Source organism: Agelaius tricolor, unplaced genomic scaffold, assembly GCF_023055355.1.
Source record: "Agelaius tricolor isolate 1412-34295 unplaced genomic scaffold, bAgeTri1.0.p SCAF_6, whole genome shotgun sequence".
Classification (NCBI taxonomy): Eukaryota; Metazoa; Chordata; class Aves; order Passeriformes; family Icteridae; genus Agelaius; species Agelaius tricolor.
In genome coordinates this window covers 15,601,821-15,618,059 of record NW_027269266.1, presented here as the reverse complement: position 1 = coordinate 15,618,059, position 16,239 = coordinate 15,601,821, and the positions used below count along the sequence as shown (strand labels likewise).

Here is a 16,239-nt window from a genome sequence, read left to right as displayed (position 1 = left end):
TTGAGGAATTGGTTGATTTCATCTTTGTTCCTCATGAGCTGCAAAGGTGTCTTGGACTCTGACCATCTGATTACTCCTTCCAAGAAGGATGTTCACTTTCCTCTTGAATAGGGGAGGGTGGATTTTTGACCTTCCTGAACTTGAGGAGGGTAGGTAGTTTTGCAGTGAGAACTACAGAAAAATGTGTATTTTTAGCTGTGGGGAGTGTGATTAGAGAAACAAACTGGATCCTAGCCTGAAGCTGAAGTCCCTTCCATTAATGTAAGACACGAGGGCCAAACATGGCGGTATCAGGATAGAGAGGTTTGCCCATTGCTTCTGTTAGGAAGTTTTATTTGCTCAACTTCCACCAGTTAATGATCAGCTGGTGTTTGTTATTCCTGCAGAGCTGACATTGGTGTGAGTCTGTTGTGATGTACAGGGCCTCCTGCCCAAATCAGGATGAGATCTGATATTCTGTGTCAGTAACTTGAACCTTGGACCAGCCCCTCACTTCTGCATTTTCTCCTGAAGGTGTTTTGTCCCTCTCTTATCCATCACCATTTTCAGGAAACATCCCAACCTGCTCTGCCAGCACTCCTCTGCAGAGTGTTTATTGTTGGAAAGGTTTACATTCTCCCTCAAAGCTCCCTCCTAGTTTTGTGTCAACACACCACCTTCTCTCTGGATTTTCTGTTTGGTTGGTTTTCTACTGCTAACATTCCACCTAACTCTGAGGCTGAAGTATTCATACAGCTTTTTAGTTTTCAGGAGGGTCTAGGGGCATGCTATGAAGCTCCTGATATTTTTCTGATTGCTGGCCACAGCCTAGGAGAGGTCAGTAGCATCACTTATCCTCTGCTGGACATTGGGAGTCTCCCATCCAGTTTCTGCCATGAACTGAAGCATTGCTGAGGTATCAAGAGATTATTTGACCTTTGAGTGTTGAGGGAGGCAGAAATGATTTATCAACTTTTTTCTTGAAAATATCTGGTGAGATGCAAGGAGCAGAATGCAGGGCTGTCAGTGTCACCCAGGTTAAGGAGAACATGTGATGCACAAGCAAATGCTGTAAAATGCAGCAGGTATCAATCAGTAACATCTTGTACTAGGTTGTTTTAAAATTACCCTTTGGCATATCCCAGTATTTGGGGAAAAAAAAATCAGTGCTGGAATTTTGATGATGAGACATAATGTGAGGAAAATGTTACAGCAGTCAGGTTTGTCAGTGATGATCAAATGCTCTGTACCATTTTTATTGCTATCTTAATTTTAAATTAACTGCTTCTGTAATATATAGTCCTGACTACTTTGGATCCAGTATGACTTCGGGACAAATATCCTCAATACAAAGATTCCTTCTGGTATATTCTTTTTCTGTTAAAATAATCAAGATTTAAAAAGAATGCATGGAGTATGGTCATAGCTCCAGAGTGGATGTGGATGTTGAGCAGTCATCATGGCAGTGCTGTCAAATACTTGTGTAAGTAAAATGTACTATCTTGGGTTTAGGGTGGGTTTTTTAAAAAGACTAAAAAGCCCCAAAACCTGGTAGTTCTAGAAGGCTTGGAAGCATCTAGACTGTACTTGTTGTGATGAGTAATTATGGTATTTACTCTCAGAGAAGAACATGGTTAGTAGGGACTTTGTCTTGAAAATTATTTTTAACATGATGAAAAATGTCTCATCTGTCTGTTTCTTTTCCATGTCTATACTATTTGTGTCTTTCATTTCTTTTATTAGTAAATAAGAGGGGAAAAATGGGAATAACTTCAGGAAATATGAAGGCACAGTAAACAGTACTATGGGAACAGTAAATAAAGCATCTGCTTTTGATTTTTCTGTGAAATCAAGAAGTAACTGGAGCAAAACACTTGTTGGATATTTTTTCACTTCTGTATCTGCTGTCACACTCCCCCTGCTTCTTAGAGTTTCTCTTTTTCTCAAAACAGTCGCTTCATTGAAACCAAGACTGAAGCCTACAAAGGAGCCATAGTGAACGAATAATAAAGGACAGAGATTCCAAATGTTGTTGATCTGGGCTGGATTTTTCTGCAGCGTTTGTGCCTGGTTTGGGATCCGGCTGTGACCCTTCCCGGCAGCGCGTGTTTGCAAGGCCGGAGCCAGGGCCTGCAGCTCTGTGGGCACCACTCATTTGCTGTGGAGAAATTAATGTAAACATGACATGTGGCTCACCTTTTTCACAGGTGGAAGGGATCTGTGGCATAACCTAGGGAGGTGAACTGGAGGGCTGTTTAGCATTTTGCTGGATTATTTGTTCTTTGGCTCCCCTCTGGTCCGTGCCCCGTCTGCACGCAGATTAAGGCTCCTGTCATGGCAGAGTAGCCAACCTGGGGCTCTGCCTGAAGCTCTCCCTGATCCAGGAATGCATCCTGTTTGGGACTATGTGCATGCCTGGCAGGGACTGGTGGTTAATCCCAGTCTCTGACCATGGGGCAGTGCTGAGTCTGAGGGCAACATCATGGTGTTGATTTGGAACCAAGGCACAGACCCCATACAGCTGCAGTCAGCAATGGGGTGCCCAAACCCCTCGTGACTGACGCATGTCCTGACATTTCCCTTCTCCTGAGGAATGTACCAGGGAGCTGGTGGCTAGTGGATTTTTGGCTTGCAGATCAAGGCTTGCCAGACTTTCCAGCATGGCATTAGTGAGTAAACTTTTACTACATTTTAGTGGTATCCTGGAAGTTTGTTGCTGTTCCAAGCTTGTCACTGCAAAATGATATTAAATGGGAAATAAAAATTGAGACCTTTTTTAAAACATGAAAGATTTTAAGCAAAACCCATATATTTGTCTACCAACTTTTAATGTTTTTATTCCTTTAATATTAAGGGCTAGAAGTCTATTGTTTTGGGGTTTTTTTGGGAACTTTTTATTAAAATATGAGTCTCTTCTGCAAATATCACACTTGGAGAACTAAGACTTTGAAAGAGCCAGATGATACTGTGAAACTCTGGAGGGAAAATATGATGCTTTATCTAACACTGTAGATAGCTCCTTAAAGTACTCCCTCTGCTTCCACATCTCTTTATTCTGGGACATGAAAGAGAAACCTGAGCCAATACAGGATTACAGAACTAGGTTACAAACCTGAAGCGAGGCCATTTGTAGTTAAAGCATCAGAATTTTATTTTATATGCTTATTTAGGTTTTAAAATTGTATGCATTTGGAAAACTGTCTCTTCCCATGAGAGTTCTTTCTTTCAAGTAATTAATGCAAGACAGTAAGCAGCAGAGACAATGAATTGTAAAATTTCATTGCTGGTTTACAACAAGAATTTGAACCTCATCCATCTGTCATCAAAAAAAAAAAAAGCCTTTCAAAAAGCAGATGGTCTTGTAACTAAAACAGATCTGAATTCTGGCAGACAGGGTGAGAAATATGCCTTGTGAGAACAGGGGAAAAACTGCACTGGGAACTGTTCATCTTGGTGGAATGCTCCAGCCATGAATACCTCTGCTATTTCTGCCTTGTACAATAGCGGGCAAAATCAGTAACTTCCCTTCCAGCACAGCTTGTATGCTCTTTTTCTGAAAGGTGTAATTTCCTAATAGGTATTTTATAAGCAACTTAAGTGCACTTTCTGCATGTTAATAACAAGGGTTTCTGCATAGAAAAGATTTAATTCTAAGTAGAAATCATGCATTAGCATTGCAAGTACCTCCTTCAAAATAAAACTCTCTACTTACAGTGCTATGTTTATGTGCAAGCATTTGGTCTTATGGGTCCTCTCTAGCAAGATTCTTAAATTAACAACCCAATTAATAAATAATGACCACTCTCCATCATTTAATGGTACTTTGAATGACAACAAAACAAGTCAACCAGGGTCTGTGCCCTGGTTCCAAACTTGCTAGAGTCTGGTTTCTGCCTTTTACTCTGCTTTGTGTTTTACCTAGGTGAAGTTATAGCTGTATAACTTCATTTAGGATTCATTCTCTGGGAATCCCTGAGTTATTTAATCAGCTTCATCAGATTCACTGACTGCAATGGATAAGTAAACTCAGTGTTGCTTGCACATGTGCCACAGATACCACTGATAATTGAAATTCCTAGAGGCTATCTGTGTCTTTTGCATGATTTGGAGTTCAGTAGCCCAGTGCACTATTAAAATAATTTTTGTGGTGACTGTCCACTCAAAATCACATTAAGCCTGCTTTCAGGCAACAGAAATGCTCTCTGGAGTTATTGCAGCCTCTTCATTGACAGCTATTTGTTTTGTCAAAAGTACTTAATAGGAAATTTTCTCAGTTGAAAAATACAGTGGTAGTTCAACACATCCACATTTATTGTAGGGAAATCATTAACTATTTTAGGCCTAGTCTTTGGTCCATCCTATGTTTAAAAACAGGTTGGAAATCTGAAGTCAAGATTTTGATAACTGCACAGTCTTTATATCCCAAAAAGCAGGAAGATGTTCGTGAACAGCAAAGTCAGTAGCATCATGTGGAGTCTTTGGGTAGGAGCCTCCTTTATGCAGTGCAGTGCTGGTTTGTGCTGCTGACTGAAGCAGAAAGCTGGGGAAGCTCTGTGTAGTCCCTTGGGATGAGTTTTGTGCCAGAGAGGCAGCACTTGCCATGGAAATAGGAGAAAAGCCAAACAACAATCTTTTGCATGATTGCTGAAAATATTGTTTGGTTGAAGGGAGCCATCCTCCTTCTCCACCTCTCTTGTGGTAGTACTTCCTTTTAGTGTTGTTCTGTCTCTTGCATGCATGCAGCATGAGTTTAAAAAAATGGGCACAGCAAATACCTTCCAAACTATCCCAAGGAAAACAGTAAAACTGCTCAACCTGATAACTCTCTCTTCTGGCTATTTAACCAAATTATCTACATCAGAAAATGTGAAAAACATTGAAATAGTGCTGTGTAGATAGGAAGGCTTCTTCCAGAGCCATCAATATTATTATGCCCAGGGACCTGAGAACACTCATAACTCCTGCAATCTTCATCCTCATACATACCCCACATTATACTTATGGGAACCTCAAAGTATGTGAGCTTTTAGGCTCATTAAAATATATTAATAAAATATGTGAATATTGGTATGTGGGCTTTTCTTGCACTGCAGATGCTGTTCCATGGCTATTTTATCAATGTGCTTTAAAAATTATTCCTTATAATGCATGTCATTACATTTCAGTGACCCACCTACTGAAATGTCCTTACCTTGACGAGTAAAATGTTAGAAGGAAGAAATCAAATTTCAGATCTATTTTTTGCTTCACAGCAGAATTTGACCTGTGCTGTCTCACCTTGGGAAAGTTTGTGGAGCTGTGTCTAGGGGGGCTCCCTTGATGCTGTACTGAAGGTACATCCTTTGGCATCAGTAACAGTTTTGTGGAACTGTTGGGTTTTGTTTGTTGTGACCACTCACTGGAACAAGAGGCGCCCCTGTCACACCCCTTGTTCTGCAGGATGTGTATATTGTGATGCAGAGCCCTGGAGAAAGGTAAAGGGGAAAGGGAGTGCCTGTCCTGCAGCACTTGGTACTCCAGAGCATACTCCACAAGGACTGGGATACATGCCTAGGATCCCCTAATGATGGAAGGAATTGTATCCGTGAACCAGAAAGCTGATCCAGTGGAAGATGCCCCTGCCTATGGAAGGGGATTTGGAATGAAATGACCTTTAAGGTCCCTCCCAATCCAAGCCATTCTATGATGCTCTGCACAGCTCTTAAGTTGGATAGCTAAAAGAACAAGACAATGCCCCATTTTTCTCCAGTTCCTGTTAGCTATAGTCTTGTACAGGAGTGAAATGTCACAGGGCATGCAGCCATCTGCAGCATGGTGACCTCCTCTGGCTGGAGTGAGGCCCAGCTGTCCACTCTCTTCTGCCTGTGTTGGGACTGGATGCACAGACCTGAATTTCAGAGGCTTCATTTTCCAGCTGAAACCCACACCAGTTCCTGCTGCAGCGTGGCCTACAGTGATATGCCTTGTTTTGTGTCAAAGGGAAAGTTTAAACTTAAAGTTTTCTTTTTATTTTGGTGAAATGCCAATTTGAAGAGTTCCCAAGCTTGTGTGCACTGCTTTCTATGTGACACAGCAACCAAAAAAAATCAATAAAAATTGAAGAGCTCTGGGTGTAGTGTTGAGGTACAGTGTGGCATGAGTATGTTAACATGTACTCATAAGTTAATGTATGTTAATGTATAGTCAGTTTTCCTTTTTGTCTGTTTTATTGTTTCATATTTGCTTTTGTTTAAGTACTTAACCCTATTTAAAATTAATCTTGCTTCTTTTTGGGATGCTTGAATATGTTGATCTTCTTGGTCTTTTTTATTGCAATTTCTTGGTTCTTTCTGAGTAAGCAGAAATGTTGCAGCTGTCCAGGTTAGTCATCACTGCTGCAGCACTAGCCTCAGAGGTGTTGGATTCTTGAGGACAAGATAATCAGTAAAGCTTGATTTCTGCCAGAATAGAACAGCTTCCTCTCTCTCCTTTGACTTCTCTGCTAACAAATCACAGCAAGCTGCTGTTGGCAGTGGGAGGGCACTGAAGGGTGTGAGGGGCAGCCGAGCCCACGGCGCTGCTGTGTGATGCAGCTGAGCCCCAGAGAGGACGTGAAGCTGGCACAGCTCCACCTTCCAGATGTGCACCCTGATCCTTTCATCACTTCTCTGGTATGCTGTGGCAGTGCTGATGCTGAGAAGTGAAGCTACAGAATCCAGAGCATGTGGATGCTGTGATTTGAAATTTTACCTCTAGTTTTCTGTCAATCCAGTGCAAACCTTGCTCTAAGATGTTTATTTTCCATACAGCTCTCTCTGGGAGTGCCTTCAGATCGCATTTCAATGTTGAATTTTTTTGTGGTCAGTCAGAATGTGCTGCATTTGTCAGAACTATTTTATTCAGGTCTGCTAATGGACTCAAGAGGAAAATTGATTTTGCAATTCTATGCATGTCTCAGAATCTTCTTTGTCAGACTGAATTATCAGTTTGAACCCAGCTCCCTGGCTGTTGTCATTCACACTTCTCAAGAGTGCATTTGTCAGGCTGTTGATGCAGTAATTTCTTGAAAGTATTAGTGGAAAAATTTAGTTTTGAGATAGGACTAGTAAAGGAAGGAAGAAGTAGAAATTCATACGCATTTTTGCTGTCATAAGTTCTGTGAATTTTTTGAAGGAAAATTATTTCTAGGTCACATTTGGATGTGTGCTTTTTCTTTTCTTTTCTTAAAATGAGAAAATTGAAACCTGTTGAAAATCTGCTAAGGCATCATGTCTGAGGACCACTGCCCCTGAAGAACCTCATCTCTCATTTAATTTCTCCATAAGATGTTGTATTATAGATCTTATATCTATATATTCCATTTTCTTGAGGTCTTATTATGCATTATTTATATGTACACATTTATATTTAAGATATTTCTGTGTTAAGGCATATGTGATGCATCCAAGAGCAATTTTAAGCTACTAAGTAAATAATATGGTGACTATTTTTCAGAATGTGGTGCTGCTTAGAAATTTTATACCTTTAGTATGTTGTGTAGGGATACTTTTGCAGTAAGTATTCATTATAAGTTAAATTATGGATTGAGGAACAAGATCCTGCATTAGCAAGCTAAAATTCTGCAGTCTCATTCTTTGTTAAGCCCTAGCCTTTCATGGAAAAGGCATTTGAAAAAGGAGAAAAAACCCCGTGGTTATCTTACAGCAAAGGATTAAAACCATCCCACACTGGTCTGGGAAACAGTGTGGCCATGAGGGAGAGGGTGATAAATTCAGCTGACTTTAATTTGCCAGAAGTCATCCTGTCTTCTCCTTTAATATTAGCTGTTGGAGAGCTGTGATTAAGTGCTCTTCCTCCTGATAAGGGCTTGCTGAGAAGTGGCTGACAGGTAGAACCAGCAGCCAACTCTGGCATGTTTTAGGAGGTGTTTGCAGACGCCCGGCATCTCCTGTCAGCGCTGCTGATAAGCGCTAAGGCAAACAGCCACCCAGAATGTGTCTGGGCCAGATGAACTGTGCTGTGCACAATGTGCTAATTGTCACAAATTGGCTGCTCTTGGTTGGGAATGACAGGGTGAGAGTGTATGGTGGGTTTTTTATAGTCTAGTTGTTGCATACTTAGCTTGTACCAGTTTTATCCTGAGAATAAGCATTTAGAATTTTTTTGTGCATTGGCAGCAAAGGAAATTTTTGTTTACCTCAGAAATACTGTTGATTAACTATGGTATAAAGCAGTTTTATTTAAAACTAATTTAAAAGTTCAAGAAAAGTTCTGGAATACAATATGAAGAACTTTTTTTTTTGTTAAAGTGTTTTAAAACATTTTAGGAAATATTTATTTTTCCTTTCCAGGACCTTGTAAAGTCAGAAATTCCTTCTATTGAAGAAGGACCTATCCTCTAAAAGCTGACAAGAGATTTTTTCTTACATCACGTCTGAGATGGGTCAGATATAGTCTTTCTTCTCAAAAGGCAGAGCCTGTTGTTTTGTCATTTGCTACCCTCCCCTGTGATGCTAAAATGCTGTTAGAACAGGTCAAGCCCATGAGATTGGGTGTAAGGAGTCATATACAGAAATGGGCAGGAGAGGGAATGTGTGTGTGCTCTGTGTGAAAGCCCCTGGGAGAACGAAGCCCTTCTGTTTAAGGTGGGAGCTGGGGCACTGTTCAGCTGTGTTTGCAATGCGGGGAGTCGCTGGGGCTTTCCTGGTGTGGAGGTTCCCCTGTGGCACCTGCTGCTGTGCACCAGCCCTGCTGCGGGGCAGGGGCACTGGTGTGGCACCACCCAGCAGCTGCCACCAGCAGTGATCCTCCTGACCTTTCAGACTTCCACAAAACTCAGCTTTAGTCTGCAGGGTAGACATAGCTGGTGTTTCTGAATATCCTTTCTTTTCATTGTCAGGGGCCACAAGGCACTTCTAACACAGTTCAGAGAAGTGGGAATGGAGAAAGGAGGTTTGCTTACTGCTCGTGTTGCAACAAATAAGCATCCTGGCACAATAAGGGCTGCCCCTGTTTGTCCCAAGCTAAAGTCACATAAGAAATGCAGGTTCATGCTACTACCTGCTTGTCCTTTCCCAGCCAGTTTACGATTTAGATCCTAGGAGCCTCCTGGGTAAGTTCATTTCTCTTAGAAATAAAAAGCTGTTACCTTTCTTCCTTTGTCCAGCTGCAATTCAGAAAGAAGAATGAGGGAGGGACACAGGCACAGGAGCTGAATACAAAAGTGAGGGCAAGAAAGTTTCATGGTACTATTCTTTGCTATAATATAGCAAATAATAAAGTGCTCAGCAGTCATAACACTACATGTTTGCCGTGCTGGGGAAATTGGCAAACACTGAGAGAAGGAGCAGTATTAAGAGAAAACAATGCTTTGGCATGTTTGGTTTCTGTCCAGGAGCCCTAGAAAATGAGGAGAGTAAATAAACAGAAGTGAGAAGATCCTGTATAGTCAAATTGTGCAAAATTGCCTTGTCAATTGAAAGAAGGTGAATGGAGACAGCAGGATGTTTATAAGTATTTGAACAGCACCTAAGGCAGGAAACAAAGAAAAATGCTTAGCAATTGAAAGGGTGTTGGGGTCTTTTTGTTGGTTTCCTTTAGCTGCAGTTGTTTGGTTTTTTTTTTCTAATTTTTTTAGTCTGTTATATTTCCAGTGATAGAATGCTGTATTGCTCTTTCATCTAGCAAAAGTGATGGTTACAGTAATGGTCACTGTAATACTGTGTGAAGCATGAGAGAAATGCGAGAACAGTCTGAAGGAAAAAACAAGTTTATTCTGATTAAGAAAAGCAGTGAACGGATTACCATTCAAACTTCAAGATGCAAAGCTGCAGGCACTCCTTATTTCCTTAGTCTATTATTTTCTTTCTTTCTTTCTTTCTTTCTCTTCCCCCCCCCCCCCCTCCTTTTTTTCTTCTTTCTCCTTTTTTCACTTTTATAAAATGGGAGTATTAAATGTCAGTAAATAATTGTTATATAATCCTTGAAGAATCACACTCTTTAGAGTTGTTTAACTTTACAGATTTAATCTGGTTTAAATCACAATGAATGAGGTGAGTCCATAAAAGTACTTGTAGAGATATCTGTGATTTTACTATGTATGTATTTAAGTTTTTCCTAATACAGACTTTCTTTTGCAGTTTTCCACTGGGTTTCAACATAAATAGCACACAAATATTAGAGATGCACTCTCACAGAATAAACCTTTTTATTGGCATTTTAATCTGCTTAGTTCTAAATTCACCATTTGTGGCCTTTTCTTGCAAGCACTGCTAAGCTTGCTAAGTCATGGCACTCCTTTCAGGAGCAGTGAGTTGCTCTGTGGGCTGTGATCTGAGCCTCTGCACATCTTCTGGTGGGGCACAGAGAAAACAGAACTGCTTGTGCTTCCACAAATGTGCTCACACCCTCTTGGCTCTGTGCTTGGTGTCTGTGAGTGCCATGTGCACCTGGACTCAGGTGCCTAAGCCAGGATTTAGTGCAACTGGTGTGTTGTTGGCCAAATATATTTGGTTTGGGTTTCTATCTGGGTTTTCTCGCTGTTCTCAGAAGCTACAGAAATTCTCAGCAGCAGAGATGCTTTGTGGGATACTCAAAGCTTGGAGGTTTGAGTATCTCTCACTCTGCTTTTTGTGAAGACGAGACATCGCTTACCCATGTGGTCATAAGGTTGAGACTTTAGAAGGAATGTTCTCTTCTCCAGATCAGGTGTGCTGGTACTCATCTGTGTGCTGGGGCTGATCACAGGTTGTCAGTTCTGCATCCTGTTACACCATCAGTGCTGTCCATGTAACACAAGCGTTCCACCTGTGAGACAAACATTCTCTGGCATGTCTTAAGAGCCATTGGGCTTGAAGTGGGACTGAGGGAGAAATTTGATGTTTCATGCAATGCAGGAGTTCAGACTAGGTGGTTTAATAGTCCTTCCTGGCCTTATCCTCCCTGAAACAGCAGATCTGTTTTGCTGAGTGCTTGACTTGGAGAACTGATTTAGTGCTGTGTCCTGCAGAAGGGTATGGCCCACTTTGGAAGCATTTTCTAGGCTAACCAGCAAGATGGAATAACTCCCAGTTGCACAAATCACTAGAGACCTTCAGTGGTACTCACAGATTACTAAAGTAGGTGGAATAAAATGGGCCTTGTCCTTTCGTTGTACCTGCTGAAAGGTTGCCAGGCAATTCCTGAAATAAATGTGACACCCCACATCTTTCTCTTATCCACTTTTAACTTGAAGATTTATGCTGTCAGAGCTCTACATCAGTTTCCATTTTTGATGAGATTATTTGCTGCTTTAACTGTATACTTACATATTTTAAAAGATTTTGGAGGGTTACAATTTTTACTTTGATCAAATGCCAGAAGTTATTAGTGGCTACTTGATGCTATTTTACTACAGAACTATCACATACAGGAATTAATGACTTTTATGTCTGAAACGTCACAATAGTTTGCTAAATTTGGCATTAGTAATGAAGTGCAGGTTTGTTACAATGCCCTTCAAAGTACAGTACAGAGTAATAACTTACTTCAAAATAAAACCTGTATGAAATGAGGCTGAGTGTTAGGAGGATCCTTCTCTACTCATAATGTGCTAGGTGATGATGTATTCTGTGTTCTAAATGTCTGGTAGGTGCTCCAAACTCCTGTTCTAATAATTTCCATGTAAAAACCACCACTGTTTCCTCAGTTGGTACAAGAATTCAGGTTTGGATTCCATTGTCTACTGTCAAACAGAATTTAAATTTCATAGTCAATGATGGTTTAAAACAGTTTTTCTCCCAATGCTGTTTCAAAAGGACACAATTTTGCAATGCCATTAGCATATTTTACTGGTTTTCTTTGAAAAGGTAATATTCATGTCTTATTTTAAAAAAAGCAAAGCATTCTGATTGGTGCTCTCTGTGCAACAAAAGTTACCTCAAGCTATATAAAAATTCCTATTTCCACATTAAAGTAAAAAAATCCAAAGTGCAGATCACCAGAAAGAAGAACTGAATTTTCTAGGCTCTCTTTATTTTGTCTGCTGAAGTTTAATAACTGCTTCAGGCAAACCCAGATTTTAGTGGAACTGAAGACTCAGTCTCAGTCTGCAGGAATTTGGGAGTTTTTTGACCTCTAAGTGTTCTGCATATTGCGGTGTTTGAAGGAAGACAACAACGAACTTTGCAGGCCTTCTATTTCCCTGGCTTTGCTCTTTCCCTCCTCCCTGTTCTTGACCTCCTCGGCTGGTCCCAGATGCATTAGAAAGAACCTGAATCTTCCTGCTCCTCTGCTTAAAGAAACCTGACTGTAAACTTGAGCCATGAACCGTCCCATGGGACCTTTGGAGGGAGAGGAGGTGAAGGGGCTCCACAAAGCCCTTTGTGAAGCGGTCACAAAGCCACAAGGTGTGTAGTGGCACCTGCAGCTGGTCATTGGCTACTGGCTGTGATGGGGATTTTGAAATGCTTTGGCTGAGTTCTGCTATTTAGCTGTTGAGATTTTACCCAGTTGTTTGTGTTGCTGTCTGCAGTTTCATCTCCAACTCTTGTGATTGTGGGAGATGCAGCATTAGTTCCATGAGCGCCAGTAATTCTTTGCCTTTGTCATTACTGAGAAATGTGAATATGTGATGATGAAATAAAAACCCCTCTGAACTTCCTTTGCTAAACTCCACCTTTTTCTTGTGTCTCATGATATTTTTTCCAGTGCTTAGGCTTGGGAGCACTGTTTACAATCAATGAACAGCATAAATATGCTGGTTTTAGGTGCTGGTTTTGTATGTTGGGAACTGACTCCCTTAATTTTCAGTGAATAAAGAGCTTTATATGATGAAACTGCTTAATGGTGAACTGATTTTTCTCAGTAGTAGGAAACCATTTTTTTTATTCTCATTAAGGTTGTGACTCTAGCAGAACTGTTAGAAGACTGTTGAGGTGTGCAGGAAAATGTCATTTTGTATTAGATTAATAACTCTGCTTTCAAACGGTCTAGTCCAGATGCTATACAATAATTTAAATAGAAAATAGAGTATGTATCAAGTGTATTATTATGCAAAGGATAGACATATCTACTGTGCCATACATCAATTTTGTAGTCTTGCACCCTGCACATGCCAATTCTGAAAGGAAATATTTTGAGGTCTGGTCATAATTTTGTTCACATTCTCAAAACCTATCTGCAGTTTTAACTTGAACTGGGATGATTTTTCCCTCAAAGACAGCTTCACTTGCAAGCTTTCTAATGTGACAAAGTAATTAGCACTCACCTAGTAAATCCAGAGAGAGAAACAGGGTGAACTTTGTAAATACAATGTGAATGTCATGCAATTCCTCAGAACTTTCAATGATCCTGATTATTGATTATATTTTGATAAATTGAATCTATTACATCAAAATGGTTTAATTTTTGATTTTTTTTAATGCATGCTTTGTGTGAAACTGTATCAGTCTTGTCATTACTTCTTGTTGACTACTCTCTTCTCGACTGAGGCACTGTGAAGCCTAGATACCCAGAAACATGGCTGTATGACATGGTGAAAAGGATTCTGCTGCTGATGTGCCTACCCAAGTGAAATGGCAAAGCATTTACCAGTCTTTTCCTTTTTCTACTGTTTTCCTAAATGCATTGGTGTGGGCAAACGTAACACATCCTCTTGTCTTTGCTGGGGCATGGTCAAACTCTGGCTAGCTGCATTTTATGCTGATGTGCAGTGACAGAAGTTCACCATTAGATCTGTCAGTCTCCTTTCCCAGAGCTGATCTTGACCTGATTTCTCTGTGCAATCAATTCGTATAAAACCAGATGCCAACAATCTGTATTAACTGTGAATTAAATCCTTATCAAAATGAATTGCCCCAGTTTGGGGTGAAACAAACAGCCCGTGTCACTTGCTTCAAAAAGTACACCATCTGTCTGATAGGGCTGATTACCCAGAAGTGGCACTAAAAATGTCTGCATGTCTACAGAGGAGCAAATAATTTGCCCTAGGAAGAAAAAAAAAAAACAACCTCTTGCTGTTATGCTGAAAGAAAGTTATGCTGGTTGATATAGTGATTTATTGTCCAGAATGCCTGAAGATGAGTGGTGTGTGTGGGATTGTTTGTGGGGTGGGATTCCTTCTCCTGTGGGTATGAGAAGGGCTGCATTATGAACCTTGTGTGTGCACTGTACTCTTACTCCTCCTGATTCCAGCAACACTAATTTTTATAACCATAAAACACAATTATCCCTAAGACATGCCTGGTACTCTTGTGGGAGTAATGCTGAAGCAAAATGACTATAATATAGCTGAATGAAGAGCTCAGGTGGTTTCTCTTAAAATTGCAGGGTGGGTCATACTCAAAAAAGAGTCAAATATTAAATGAGGGGTGAAAATATATTGGAGTAGAGCCTAGATTCTGTAAGTGTTGAGGACTATAACCTGGTTTCTTCAATGAGTATTAATCCTAATCATGTATGATGTGGTGGTGAGTAATAGTAGTTAAGCTAAGGATCAGAAGTCCAACTTTCATCATATTTCTAGGAAATATAAGACGTAGTGTTGCATAGCAACAGTTGGAGGTATAGCAATATTTGACTGGAAAATGTTTAGTGCTTTGGGAAGCATTAGGTGGCTGATGAGGTAGGCAGTGAGGAAATGGTATTATTCTCTCTTAGGGAACTGGTTTAAATGCAGTCTTGGTTTTACTGGCTGAAGAACATTAACATCCAAATAACTAGCTAGATGTTTGCAAAATGAGTTATTGGTCTCAGTCCAGTTTTCAGAGCACCCATATTCACATTTCAAAAACTATTTCTGTAACTGGCAGTGCTGCTGGTGTGCTCTGAAGGCAAATCAGACACAAACACCCATGGAGACAGCTACAGATCTCTCTGCTACTCTGAGTAGCAGAGTACTCCTGCCTGGTTGCAGAGGGCTTCCTGCTCTGGTCCTATTACCAAATTGAGGTGTTTCTACTCTTTATAGCTTGCAACTTTTCTCTACAGCTGTGTGTGAACTTGAGAGCACATTATTTAAATTTTGTCAGATCCTGATATTTTTATTGTACTTTGTGTTAACTGTAGGTGTTTTGAATAAAAGATGGTGCCTAGGATATTTGCTATCTTTTGAGATCCTCCTAAAACATTTTACACTTAAGTTTTTCAGAATGAGATGAGTTCCCATTGAAGGTAAGAGTTTCCCAGAAATGCACAATCTCTGTCAAACCATCTGTTTTCAGAAGGTCTGTGTTATTCTCACCTGGCACACCTGGAAATAGGAGGTCTGAAAAAAACCAGGAAAACATCCAAAGATGCAGAGGAGTAAAGCTGCTGGAATGACATGACAAGAATTTGGAGTGGCCTAAACACAGTTTGGTACATTAGCTGTTTATTGCTCAAAGCTTAACAACTTTTTTTCAGAAGAGGTTGTCAGATGCTCAGTAGGACATGAGCATGTTCTAGCCAGGCTGAGGGCTGTCGTATAGTAACAACGAGCAAAAGGCACAAAAATTGGAAGCTAACAGCATAAGACAGTTATAGAAGTGCTTTCTATGTTTTTGCAAGCATCTAGTTTTACCTTTTTTACTAATATTTAATATACTTTAAAGGAAGTAGGTGTAGTAGGTAATCTCCAGGGTAAATCCAATAGAACTGGGAGGTGTGGAAGGGCTCAAATATGTCCTTTTCCACATGAAAATTTCACTCAATGCCAGTGATGACTCTTTATTTTCTTAACTACCTAAAGTAAGTTTGGTAAGGAGCGTCATAAGAACATTTCTAACAAGAGAGAGCTCCAGATTTAAGATCTACTAATCTTTAAATAATCATCTAAAAAAGTATTCTATTATTGACTCCACTTATTGCTTCAATTTAGAAGACCTTAAGACATACGTAAACTAAATGAAGGGCAGATTCACAGGACATCTTAAACTAATTTGTTCTGTAAAAATACATCTTTGATTCTTAAAGTAATTTTAAAATGTTGTAGCCATTTCTGGATAAAAAGATTTGTGACTATTCTGCTTATGTTGCTTTTCCTAAAGGTAAGAAATCATGCCTATGTCATTTCACCGTTATAGTATTAGCAGGGATGAGGATTAGTGAGTTCACTCTTTTTAGCAAAGTAAATAAAGGACAACAAACCCTACTGAACTCCTGTCACGAGGCTAATTCTTGTGTAATTTGGAGTTTTGAAGGTCTTTGGTAGAAAACTATTCACCTTTCTTGAGATTACCTTTATTATCTGAACACAGTGCAGCATGTCTAGAGGTCTGCTCACATGAGAAGGTGAAGAGTAACATTCCATACTCAAATCTGGGA

The 16,239-nt window shown here is 40.1% G+C and overlaps 1 protein-coding gene across 3 annotated transcripts in view; it reads left to right on the top strand.

Annotated features, from left to right (window-relative positions):
- The window catches only part of KIAA1217 (KIAA1217 ortholog), a 355,044-nt gene that overhangs the window by 24,957 nt on the left and 313,848 nt on the right, over positions 1-16,239 (top strand). The gene's annotated exons all lie outside the window — the stretch shown is intronic.